Consider the following 13317-nt stretch of genomic DNA (forward strand, 5'->3'; position numbering starts at 1 on the left):
GGAGAAGGTGAGGGTGGGATGTTTCAAAAGAACAGCATGTATACTATCTATGGTGAAACAGATCACCAGCCCAGGTGGGATGCATGAGACAAGTGCTCTGGCCTGGTGCACTGGGAAGACCCAGAGGAATCGGGTGGAGAGGGAGGTGGGAGGGGGGATCGGGATTGGGAATACATGTAAATCCATGGCTGATTCAAAGAATAAAAAAAAAAAAAAGAATAGAGCAGGGGTCAAAAACCAGGAAAAAAAATAAAAAATAAAAAAAAAATAAAAAAAAATAAAACCTTGTTGGATAGTTCTAATATTGGATTAACCTTGGCATTAGCATTAATTTACTATCATTTCTCATTTAAATTATTTTCTTGGTTCCTGCTATGATGGGTGGTTTTCTATAGTATTCTCAATATAGTGTCTACTAGATTTAGCAACTTACTGCCCTATTTAACTCTAAGTTAGCAACTAGTCACTGTGTTTAGGTTTATCACGCAAGTCTTGGCCTGCATTTGTAGACTGTGGCTCCAACGGCACTCTAGCTTCCTCAGCCTTGTTTGCTTGGTTGGTTTCTTGTTTTTGTCTTATTTTCAGTTTACTAGGTACCAGCACGGCTCCCACAACGAACACAAATGGGATTTCCCCATACTGGGCTGCTGCTTGTCTTCTCGTGGAGGAGTGATGTGGTGGGACCACCTGAGCAGTCTCCACAGCCTCCCCCAGCTGTCTGGTTGTCTCTGGAGAGAGGGAGTCTCAGGCCTTCTGAGTCAAAGACTGTCTCTAGAACAGAAGCTTGCTACTGCTGGCTCCTCCTTGCCTGTTCTATCCATGCAATTCAGTACCTCTGAAGAGTGGTGATTTTTTCTGTTTCTGGTTGCTTGCTATGGCTGTATCCATCCATCGGTTGTGCCCCACCTCCAGTGTCTCTGAATGGGATTGAGGGGCAGGACTGAAGAAAGAAAAGACAGTCTCAGGACTGTGAGAAAAGGCTCCCAAATGGAATTTCCTGTTGTGTTGTGACTAGATCCCTTCTTCCTCTTCTATTTTCAGGTCTCAGTATTGCTCAGTGGGAAAGGGGAATGTCCGGCCCTCTAGCAAAGGAGAGTGATTTTCCCTGGACACTTAATTTTGGCAGAGCTTCTGGTAGATCCACATTGCTGGTCATATTTATGTCGAGCTCTTCTGATGTCGTATGCACTCTGCTATATTCAGGGCAGGAATGAACCTACCAGGGACATATTCTATGGCTTGCCTGGAGGTAAGAAAATCTCAGGGCTTAGTCTTCATCTGTTGGGTGGGGGAGATTTTAAAATGCCTATTCTTTCAGTCCCGGGCTCCTAAACCAGTTCAGTTCCCTCTTACCACATTGACAGAGTTCTCCTTTGCTGTCGTCTGTGTTATTTCCAGGGTTTATATAGTGCTTAGCAAAGAACAGAAAGATACAGGTCTATGCCACCGTGTCTGAATGGGAAGTTCCTAAAATGTCCATTATGTTTTTCTTAAAATAAAGATGCATATTACTTTTTCTTACTTACTGGTGAGAGAAACTAAGGTACAAAAACATGTTCTATTTGTTCAAGGTCCTGAAGTAAGCAAAAGGCAGTAGAGATAGTAAGCTTAATCTAGCTACCAAAGGGCTTTTTTTTTTTTTTCCATTTACTCTTTCTTCGTACGTGTAAACAGTGTGATAACAACAGAAAAGAGCAAGTTCTAAGAAACTATTCTTTACCTAATATTATTTATCTAAGAGAATAAAAAAATCTATGCAATTAAATATGTTCATTAAATTATGTCAGGGCACGCATAGAGGCTAAGGAGACAAATGTAAAACAAATACTTTCCGGGAAACTCCAGGCAAAGGCAACAAGGACAACGGTAACGTGTACAGGATTAAAGAAAACCAGCATTTTGAAGGTCAGGTGATGTCTTAGGAAAATGACCGGCTCAGTTCTGTGGCTGGTTCCTTGGCAGCGCCCTGCCCAAACATGTTTTCAAGAAAAGCATCCCCCCAAACAGAAGAGGTACATTTGGCCTGGGAGACTGCCAGAGAGCAAGGACAGCTGAGTCGGTTTTAGGCTATCAGTTTGCAAAGAATAAAAATGGCTAACTCTGTTTCTTTGTCTTTCTCTGCTAGTCATTTCAGATGCTGGCAGGAGGACTGTCTGGAACTGACAACACTAGCCGTGATTACTGAGGAGACACTTTGTAAGAATATGCTTTGTTTTGTTTTGTTGTCTTCAAATACCAAAGGCAAATAATGAAGTGTTTACAAGAAGTGAAAGATCATCCCTCACTCCTTTTCATGTTGACAAATTCCAGCATAAGTAAATGAGATAATCCAAGTTACTGAATAAACATGAATGAGTTCCAAATAGAGACCCCAGGAAATGGAGGGGCAGAGAGAGGGTATGAGGGCAGAAGGACAGGGAAACACCTGAAGTTGTCCACTGGGGCTGAGGGAGCCCAGTGTACTTCTTCTTCTTCCCCCAGTGTGTGAGAGGTGAAATACAGAAGCAATTTTGTATCTTGAGATTTTTTTTTTTCTCAATGAATGGAAATTATTTTAAGTGACATGGAAATATTGACTTGCAGTGCTTTATCTTAGTAGCTTCCAAGAATGGAATGGGTGCCTGCCAATGTGACAGAAAGAACTTAGCAGTCTTTCCTTCCTAAAACTAGACTTTGACACAAACTCTTTTCAGACAAGGCAAATATGTCTAATAGACAACATTTTGCTCCAAGGCAATTATCTGTCAGGTGAGAAAAAACATGGATTTTCTAGAGGAAGGTGAGAAGAACATCTAATATTTATTGAATACTTACTGTGTAATAGATACTGCACATACAATATTTCCCTGAACTGACAGTCTCCTGCAATGGGATCACCAACTGACTGATGAGCAAATACCAACTCAAAGAATTGCCCACAGTAACATAACTAGTAAATGGTAGAGCTGAGATCTGAATCTAGGACTTCCATGTAATATTTTTATTCCTATTGAATAAAACTATTAATTATTCATCTAAAATATTGAATGGAAACTGTTTTCTATTTTATTGTAGAAATCACAAAAACTTTAATATGCCAATATGAATCATATGTAGTATAAAAAGGAAAATCATTTTAACACTTTACCAACAAAAAGTGATCTGACTTTGGTACATTAACCCCCAGAAGCACTTGTGGTTTCTGGAATCAATGATGGAATAAATGTTGGGAAATGTTGATCTAGGTGATTAGTATTATAGAAGACTTAACCACCAATTCCAGCTCACCAAACTACTTCCTTTCTGAAAATGTTTTCAGGTTTTTTAGGATGCTTTGGGGCTCCTCAGATGGTGCTAGTGGTAGAGAACCTGCCTGCCAATGCAGGAGACAAGAGATGCAGGTTGGATTCCTGGGTTGGGAAGATCCCCTGGAGGACTGCACAGCAACCCACTCCAGTATTCTTGCCTGGAGAAATCCATGGGCTACAGTACATAGGGCTGCAAAGAGTTGGTTACGATTGAAGAAACTGAACACACAGGCAGAGTTTTAAAAACGCGTTCACTTCCATCTGCTTATTTTCATTTCACAAAAATCAGCGGAAACTAGCATGCCTGCCACCACTTGCCATCCATCCAAGGTCACAGTGTTCTTTTTCAGGAAGTTTTCCCCAACTTAGCATACAAGATACTCTGTTTTCTGTTTTATTCATCATATCGATGTTCTCACTCAACAGCTCTGGTAGAGTGAAGACAACAGAGGAAAAAAGAAAGGGAGTCCCAGAGACTTGTATTTGTCATGGCATTGCCGTTCCCTACCTCTTCAATTCTTAGGATTTATATTGTAGTATGTATTAACAGTAGTAATAAATAATCTTTGCATAGTTTTGAGAATGTAATGAAACAAAACATAAAAAGTCAGCAGAAAGTACCAAAGAGATATTAGGATCTCTCCCCAGTCTGCCTTTTTCTTCTCAGTGTTTACAGATGGCTTCCACATGGTCCATGGCTTTGCACACCTCTAAGATATTTAAGATCACATAGGAGGTCTAATTACTTCAGTTCACTGACTTTCACAATCCACTGAGCACTAATTGGAGAATAATATGGTGACAGTGACAGTGTTTTTGAAAATTATTATTAATATCACTTTTAAAAGAACACAAAAGAGGGGACTTAGGAGAAATAAATGGATTGAAGGTTTCATACCTTGAGACAAAATATTTAATTATGTTTAGCACTATATTCTTTGAATGCAACTATTCAGAAACTGCAATTAATACATTTTTATCTTTCTCTCAGTTGGTTCCTTCCCCAGTACTTTCTCCCAGTCACACCTATCCACTCTCTCCCAGTGTTTCTCTCTCAATTCTAAAAGAAATTTGAGTCTTACTATCACAGGTGGGTCACTCAATAACTACATCAAGGTTTTATTTATTCCAGAGGAGTTGTAATTTCATCTCACAATCCCAAAACTCTTCCCCATATGTCTCAATAAAGCAGCTATAGACTACATATTTCTTGATTCAATTACAATTTAAATATCAGATGGAATATCTAGTAACAACCTGTGTATTATTTAATATTGTTTATATTCAATAATAACAGCAATAAAATATAGAAGCCATTAAGTATTAAACACCTAATACATATATTACTGTGCAATGCTTTTATATAAATATCTGTATTTATTAAGGAAAGCAGGAAAGGTAAATCCTATTGTCCCTTCTGATGATTAAAGTAAGAAAGACTGACAAGAGTATGTGAACTAGCCTGAAAACTCCAAGTTATGAGGGCCGAATTCAAGTCTGTCTGGTACCATGCCTGTGTCTTTCATTCCATCCCAACTGATCACACCCTCAATCACTAGGAGTTAATTATGCCAAATTACATTTGTATAATTGGCAGCATATTAGATAGACCTTCCTTTCAGCAGTGCCTCCTGTTACAGGCTTTTAAAAAATGGTTGTGATTTAGTGGTTGAATTAAACTACTATCAGAAGAATCCACGATTGATTAAAAATACTGGTTAATCAACTGATTGCTTAATGGACTGGTTCCAATCCCAGTGTATTGGGATGCCAACTGGAAACCAGCTACCCTGTTTGCTGAAAACAAGGCAAAGACCAGAGTCAGGGTCTCTGTCTGCCCTCATCTTAATGTCAAGACAAGATCTGTAGCTAATGGAGTCAAAGAAAGAGCTTTACTAACTTTAGTTTAACCAAAATTGTATGGTTTATAATGAAAACAAGCTCAATTATGAATTATATAATTATAAAAAACAAAGTTGATATGTTTTATAAATTAAATTTTGGTAAATTTGATAACGCCTAACATTTTATGTTACTTACAGTCAGTCCACTGCACTAAAGGAGTCAGAGAGTCTTTAATAGGGACTATATCCTTGTAATTTCCCAAGCCAACTCTGAGGACTCGCTTTGTTCTGGAACTATGCTAGTCATGAGGATACAGTTGCTTTGTGGAGCTTACAGGTACTACTTGAAAGGTTGTTGTTGAACACACAAAGATGCCGGGATTCTTGGCCTCCGGAGGAGAAGAATTCAATCCGGGGCCAGAGACAAGGCTTGATCGCTCAGAGCTTTTGTGTAATAAAGTTTTATTAAAGTATAAAGGAGATAGAGAAAGCTTCTGACATAGGCATCAAAAGGGGGCAGAAAGAGTACCCCCTTGCAAGTGTTAGCCATGGAGTTATATACTCTCTAATTAGTTATTACAGTGAATCAAAAGAATGTCTGGGGGTTGTAAAGACCTCACTAGACCTACTCTCATAATTTACACCTTAAGATAACAGGATTAGTCAGAAGGTTTTTTCCAGAGACTGTCCTCAAGCAGGACACATTATTGTTATATAATCCTAAGGAATGTAGAGGGACAAAAAAGTTTGTCCTTTCTTCCTCCTTGAGAATTCCAGACCCCTCTCTCTTTGGGGACCCCTGGACTTCTTATCAATCTGCCTAGGAATTGACTCTCTCATACTGAATGTTGTGAACACAAACAAGACCAATAGTATAATAAATAGCATTATGTATACTTGGAAATACATTCGACAAATGGGAGGCCAGGAGGACCACTTAGCCTGCTTTATCCCTCTTTCACCTTTTATGCTTATTTAAAAACAATAACAACAAAGACTTATAGGTAGATAAAGATAAAGATAAAATTTAGATATATATCTAAATTTATATATATATAAATCTAGATATTATATATCTAGATCTAGATATATAAATTTATCTTTCACGTATCTATATTTGTTATTGTTTTTAAATAAAATGGAAGACTGGGAGAGTAGAATTTAGAGAAAAGGTAGGGGTGTGAAGGTTTGAACTTTAACTTTGTTTACACTTATAATGCATATTTTTTTAATGAGTTAAAGTAACATTTACAAAGAGAATGGTACTATTGATACTGATGCTTGACTGTTAGTGCTCAGGCAACTCACTCAATCTCTCTCTACAAGCCTCAGTTTACACATATTCCAAATAGGACTAATACTTAACATTTGCTTGGCAAGCAGGTGGCACTCACTATCTATTGGGCTTAGTTTCACATGGAGAGAATAAATAATGAGGTTGACCATCTGCTGACTAAGGATGCACCATGTGACTTGGAGGACATGGGAACACCAAATGTCAAAGGCTTTGTTCATTTATAACATTTGAAATAAAAGAAATACTCAGATACCTTTTGTCTAAGATCATCAAGAGTACTATTAGAAGCAGAAATATATTTTTGGTTCTGGGAACATTTTGATGTAAACCAGGCACTGACTTAGTTATAGTATCTGAAAGCGGATAGGATCTTTATCTACACTAAGATTCTCCATTACAAGAGGAAAGTAAAATACATCCAGAGAGACCTGCTAACTTGCTCAAGGCCAGACATTACTCGGTGGCAAAACTAAAAACAGATCATAAAACTGCACGCTCTGTAAACCAGGCTAGAAAGCATGACACCATTACCTCACAAGGCAGACCTGGAATATTAATAACAACGGTGATAACTAACAGCTAATACCTATTGAGCACTAATAATACACTAGATAATATCTCAGGTGATTTATGCATAAAAGTTCATTCAACATTTAAAAAACCTCATAAAATAAATACTATTTGTCCATATATTACTGCAGATTGGATAATCTAGACATTCCCGCACATTAAATTTATCTAGTTGCTTCCAGGTTGCAAATTGAAATTCATGTTGACAATTTTTAGCTACAAAAAGTATCTTAAAAAATAACATGGGTTTCATTAGGTAATAAGAAAATTAGTAATTATATTTTTAACCTTTTAAAAAAACTCTATTTTCTGGCTAACTAACTCTATTCATAAACACATCTTCTATTAGCAGATTTCTAATTTATTTATTTCCAATTACAATGATAATATGCAACATTTGCTGTTAAGCTCTGTGGGTCTTAGCCAAACGGATTTTCTTAAGTATAGACAGACCAAGGAGAGGAATTGGAGCACTTGCCATTTTTATTATTCAACTCTGGAAACAATTTCAGAAGGCAGAACAGAGTTCCTTTGCAAAATTAATTTTGAATGGGAACAGCATTCTGCCTTTGGTTACATGGTTGATTATTTTTAAATGTATATGGCATTACTGCCATTCACAATAATTACCTGTCAAAGATTTCTGCCTTACTCTGTATTCCATTTTTGTCAAGATGTACCTATAACTATTTTAACATAATATGCCTATCTGTATATATGTATATGAGGCATGCCATCAGGAAATTCTGTATTGGCTAATGAGCTCTTTAAGTGGACAAATTTATCTGTGTTAATATCAAATCATGTCACATTTTATTTACAGGGGTAATAGGATATGGATAGGTGCCTATTTTGGTAAAAAGTACATTATATTTCAATGTGGTTATTGGTGGTGATGATGTTAATGGGTAGCATAACAAGGGGGATTTTACATGACTAAATGTGTGTGACATGAGGAAAAGATAATTTCAGCCTTGCCTCATTAATCAGATTTGCTTCTAGCTAAAAATTGTCACCTAAGTATATTGTTCTTTCGGCTGTGTGGTACTGATGAAGACACTGACTTACAAAAACAGAAGTAATTGGGCTTGGTGCTAGGAGGAGGGGGAGAGAAAAAGTGTAGGAACAAATGTGTTTCTAGCCGACCTTTCGAGGGAATTGCCCAAGGCACCTTGAGGTGTCACCTGTCATTGCTAATGGAGACTGTGGATTCAAGACTGTTTAAACAGTCCTGAATGTGAACTGTTGGGGACTGAAATTAACTGCAGTAGTTCCCACATATAGGCATTCATATCAAAGCCAGCTAAGCAGAGGGAATATCAGGAAAGATCTGGATCTATGCAAAGTAAACTCCTGGAAGTGGAAATACAGCATGTGGTATGTAGCTGCACTATTACTTCAAAGCCTCTAAAGGTACAAGCATTACAAAAGACATATAACTCAGATGGGAAAACTGTGCTATAGTGATATAATGGAACAGTTTCTATAGAGTACTTTCACATACATGATTTCAATTGTTCTTTCCTCAAAATGGGGTGGTAAATATGAAAACTTGCAATTTATAAACAGAGACTGATTTCATATACTCTAAGTTACACTCCTTACATCATATAGCTGGTATTTGCATAGAGGTTAATTCATTTTTTTTTTCTCCCTAAGCCCTATTTTTTCAATGGAAAGGTTTTAAACAACTTTATTGAGGTATAAATTTTCATGCAATAAAATTCCTACATTTCCAGTGCATAGTCCAAAGAATTTGGCAAACATATGCATAATGTAAAAACACCATAATCAATATTTAGGGCATTTTCAGTTACTCAGAAAGTTTTCTCAGTATCTTTGCAGGCAGTTTCCCCACCCACTCAGGTCTTGGCTTTTAGTAATTGTGATCTATTTTCTGCCCCTAAACATATGCATGTCAGACTGCCACATGAATAGAACTATCGGGCCTCCTGGATGGCTTAGCGGGTGAAGAATCCACCCGCAATTCAGGAGACACAGGTTCAATCCCTGGGTGAGAAAGATTCCCTGGAGAAAGAAATGGTGACTACTCCATTATTCTTGCCTCAGAACTCCCATGGACAGAAGAGCCTAGTGGTCTAAAGCATGATGTGTCACAAAGAGTCAGATGTGACTGAGAAACTAAACAGTGTTTTACAGCTTCTTTTGCTCAGAACAATGTTAAAGAGATTCATCCATGCTGTTGCATGTATCAGTGTTTGTAAGTGAAAGTCGCTCAGTTGTGTCCGACTCTTTGCGACCTCATGGACTATACAGTCCATGGAATTCTCTAGGCCAGAATACTGGAGTGGGTTGCCATTTCCTTCTCCAGGGGATCTTCCCCACCCAGGGATCAAACCCAGGTCTCCTGAATTGCAGGCGGATTCTTTACCATCTGAGCCAAAAATCAATGTTTGGTTTATTTTTATTGATGAGAATCCATAGTCTGTATATACACCCCAATGTATTTGTCCATGAATCAGCTAGGGTATGTTTGGATTGTTTCTGGTTTGGGTCTATTACAACTAATGCTATTATGAACAATCATGTGTATGTGCTTGTGTGGACATGTATTTTCATTTTTCTTGGGCAAATACCTAGAAATGTTAGAACATATATAAGTGTGTGGAACTCAGGTCCTTGGTTTTCTTTTAGCATTCTTTTTATATACTATAATCTTTAAAATTTTTAAGATACTAATTTCCCTATATATGCCATTTAAGCTGTATCTCTTAAAATTTCATAACCTGTATATGTATTTATTTTCATTTGATTTGACGTTTTGTCCAAGTGAAATCCCTATTTTTTTAAACTTCCAAACATTTGGGATTTTTTTTCCTGGTATCACTTTTTTATTGAGCTGCTGATAGTAACATTCATATACAAGTTTCTGTGTACATATGTGTTTTAATTTCTCATGGAATAAAATTGCTGGAACATAAGATAATTATATGTGTAACTTTTTAAAGAAACTTTCAGACTATTTCCCAAAACTGATATATCATTTTACATTGCCACAAACTGTATGAATGTTCTGATTTCTTTACATCCTTAAAATAAACATGTGAGCATCTGCCTTTTCTATTACCAACATTGCAGTTTTATCTCATCATAGTTTTGATTTACATTTTCTTGATGATTCATGATGTTAAGTGTATTTTCATCTGCTCACTGATCACTTGTGTGGCTTCCCCAGTGGTTCAGCAGTAAAGAATCCACTTGTAATGCAGGAGCCGCAGGAGCTGTGGGTTGGGCCCCTGGGTCAGGAAGATCCCCTGGAGGAGGTCATGGCAACACACTCCAGTATTCTTGCCTAGAGAATCCCATGGACGGAGGAGCCTGGCAGGCTACAGTTCATAGGTCGCAAAGAGTCGGATACAACTGAAGCAACTTAGTACAACCATTCAGATAACACATTTTAAATATTATTTATAGACCTAACCAATTCTACCCTTTAGTGTTTTTTATCTATTTTAAAAATTTATTGACATTTGAGATGCATGAAACATGAAATTTCGAACACAAAGCTTTTGCTGCATGTGATACTGCTATAGGGTTTTACTTTAACAATTTAGGGTACTAAAACATTGAATCACATGTAATTTATATCAAATCATCAATCAATCATCAATCATCAATCTATCAGTTGTATATTATATCATTCAATAGATTTATTTTAACAATGCATAATTGATATATTTCTGGCAAGAGAGAGTCTCTATCTAACCAGGAGTTAACCAGAACTGAATTTTTCATTTACTATTTTGAAATATAGTGTTGTGAATAATTTAACATTTTACAGACCAGGTTTGCGTCCACACATTTCAAATCTGCTTTCTTCCCTAGTGTTCACATACTTTTTGGGGATTCAGAAGATACATTCAGATGAGGATGTGACATCCATCATTGCACATTTGTGCTGTAATGTCAGGTGAGTCAGCAAAGTGTGTTTCAGTAGTATTCCCGGAAGCTCATCCCATAATGGAAAGCCAGAGGTAACTAAATTATATTCAGACATGATGGTAAGTCACATAACTATATTTTATTTAAATACAAATTAAATACATTTTCAATTTAATTTCCCCTTAGCTGGATGATAACATAGCCCACAGCTACTCTAACGCCACCTAACATGAGATAAAGCGTGGTTCAGTCAGTGTAACTCAGAATACAAAGAAAAGTGCTTTTAATCAGTCGTGGTCAAAATATCTGCATTTAAAAAATTTTTTTAAACTCCATTACCATGTGAAAATCTTGCACAAAGATACTGAAACAGATATCAGGTCATATTATATTCATATCCTATGAATTTTAGCACTGGACATATGTGGGCAGTGAAGGAAAAATCCAGGCTTTATGCAGAACTTATTAAAAATAACATTTTTTTCACTTTTGACTCCCAGCAATGAAAAGTTTCTAAAATATTATGGATGCCCAGATAAACAATTAGTTTGGTTAATTTTATATTTTAATAAAAACAGCTCAAAAATAAGGGCCAAGTGTTGGCAGACAACCAGACAGAAACAATACACTTCTCATTAAATCTCTGTTTATTATTATCAGAAATAAAGTACGAAAATTACACTCCATATAATATTTCCTACAAAACCAAGCAAATTATTAAGTGACTGTACATGAACACATCTGATTTCACAAGTTTTTGAGATATTGTTAACATTGTTGTCATTGCCATTTTAATCATTATTTTAGTATTTCAATTATGTGCTGAGGAAAATGACAGGCAAAGAGATGAAAGAATTTGCCCAATTATAGTATGCCACAGAAACAGAATCACCTACAAGCCCATAGTCAAAAGAAGGTACTGTAAAATCTTATTTTTGTATTTAATGTAAAATATACCAACATTGGATAAGTGGATAAGGAAAATGTGGGAAGTATATACAATTGAATACTACTCAGCCTTAAAAAAAGTATGAGGTCGTGCCATTTGTGAAAACATGGATGGAGTTTGAGGGCATTATGCTAAGTGAAATAAGTCAGAGAGAGCGGGACAAAAAGATTTCACTTATGTGTGGAATCTAGGAAACAAAACAAAACTCAAGGATTCAGAAAACAGACTGCTGCTTCCTTTGTGGCTCAGCTGGTAAAGAATCTGCCTGCAATGTGGGAGACGTGGGTTTGATCCCTGGGTTGAGAAGATCCCCTGGAGAAGGGAAGGGCGACCCACTCCAGTATTCTGGCCTGGAGAATTCCATGGACTGTATAAGTCCATGGGGTTGCAAAGAGTTAGATGTGACTTAGCGACTTTCACTATTATATGTAGTATATGACAACGTAGAGGGCAAGGAGGTCGGGGTGCGAGGGCGAGGCAGAGTGGACAAAGTGAGTGAAGGGGATCAAGAGGTACAGACTTACAGTTATAAAATGTCAGTCATGGTGACGCATTGTGCAGCTTCATGATTATTATCAGTGCTATTCTAATGTAAGTTTGAAAGTTGCTAAGAGTTAATTCTTAGAAGTTCTCATCACAAAAATAATTTTGTAACCCTCTGGTATATTTACTGTGGTGATTATTTCATAATGTATGCCAATTACACTTCCATAAAAAAGTACCAAAAGTAATTGATATACTTGCATTTTAACAAATAATTATATAGAGAGAAAGGCTTCCCCAGAGGCTCAGCAGTAAAGAATTCACCTGCAATGCAGGAGCTGCAGGAGACCTGGGTTCAATTCCGGGTCGGGAAGATGCCCTGGAGGAGGGTATTCTTGCCTGGAGAAACCCATGAGCAGAGAGCCCAGTGGGCTATGGTCTATAGGGTCACAAAGAGTTGGACACAACTAAAGCAACTTAACACATACACATGTAGTGAGAGATTCCATGTAACTACCATTTAAGTTAAGAAATCGATTATTGTTACCATCACAGGAACTCCTCATATACTCTTTTTTTTCCCATTTATTTTTATTAGTTGGAGGCTAATTACTTTACAATATTGTAGTGGGTTTTGCCATACATTGACATGAATCAGCCATGGATTTACATGTATTCCCCATTCCGATCCCCCCTCCCACCTCCCTCTCCACCCGATTCCTCTGGGTCTTCCCAGTGCACCAGCCCTGAGCACTTGTCTCATGCATCCAGCCTGGGCTGGTGATCTGTTTCACCCTAGATAATATACATGTTTCAATGCTGTTCTCTCGAAACATCCCACCCTCACCTTCTCCCACAGCGTCCTATGCTCTTAACTGATAGGAGCCTCATCACTATCCTGAAACAGTAAACCCTGTAATGACTTTTGTGATAACCATTTAATTTTTTTCTCTATAGTCTTACCCCCAGTAAACAACATACTTC

The 13317-nt window shown here is 37.3% G+C and overlaps 1 long non-coding RNA gene across 1 annotated transcript; it reads left to right on the top strand.

Annotated features, from left to right (window-relative positions):
• Positions 1–1151: 1151 nt before the first annotated feature.
• Positions 1152–10934, top strand: LOC122690713. The gene is made up of 3 exons (XR_006340085.1): positions 1152–1249; positions 2126–2196; positions 10845–10934. It is a non-coding gene; the product is annotated as an uncharacterized LOC122690713 (long non-coding RNA).
• The last annotated feature ends 2383 nt before the right edge of the window (positions 10935–13317 follow it).

This window comes from Cervus elaphus, chromosome 4 (assembly GCF_910594005.1).
Source record: "Cervus elaphus chromosome 4, mCerEla1.1, whole genome shotgun sequence".
NCBI classification, from domain to species: domain Eukaryota; kingdom Metazoa; phylum Chordata; class Mammalia; order Artiodactyla; family Cervidae; genus Cervus; species Cervus elaphus.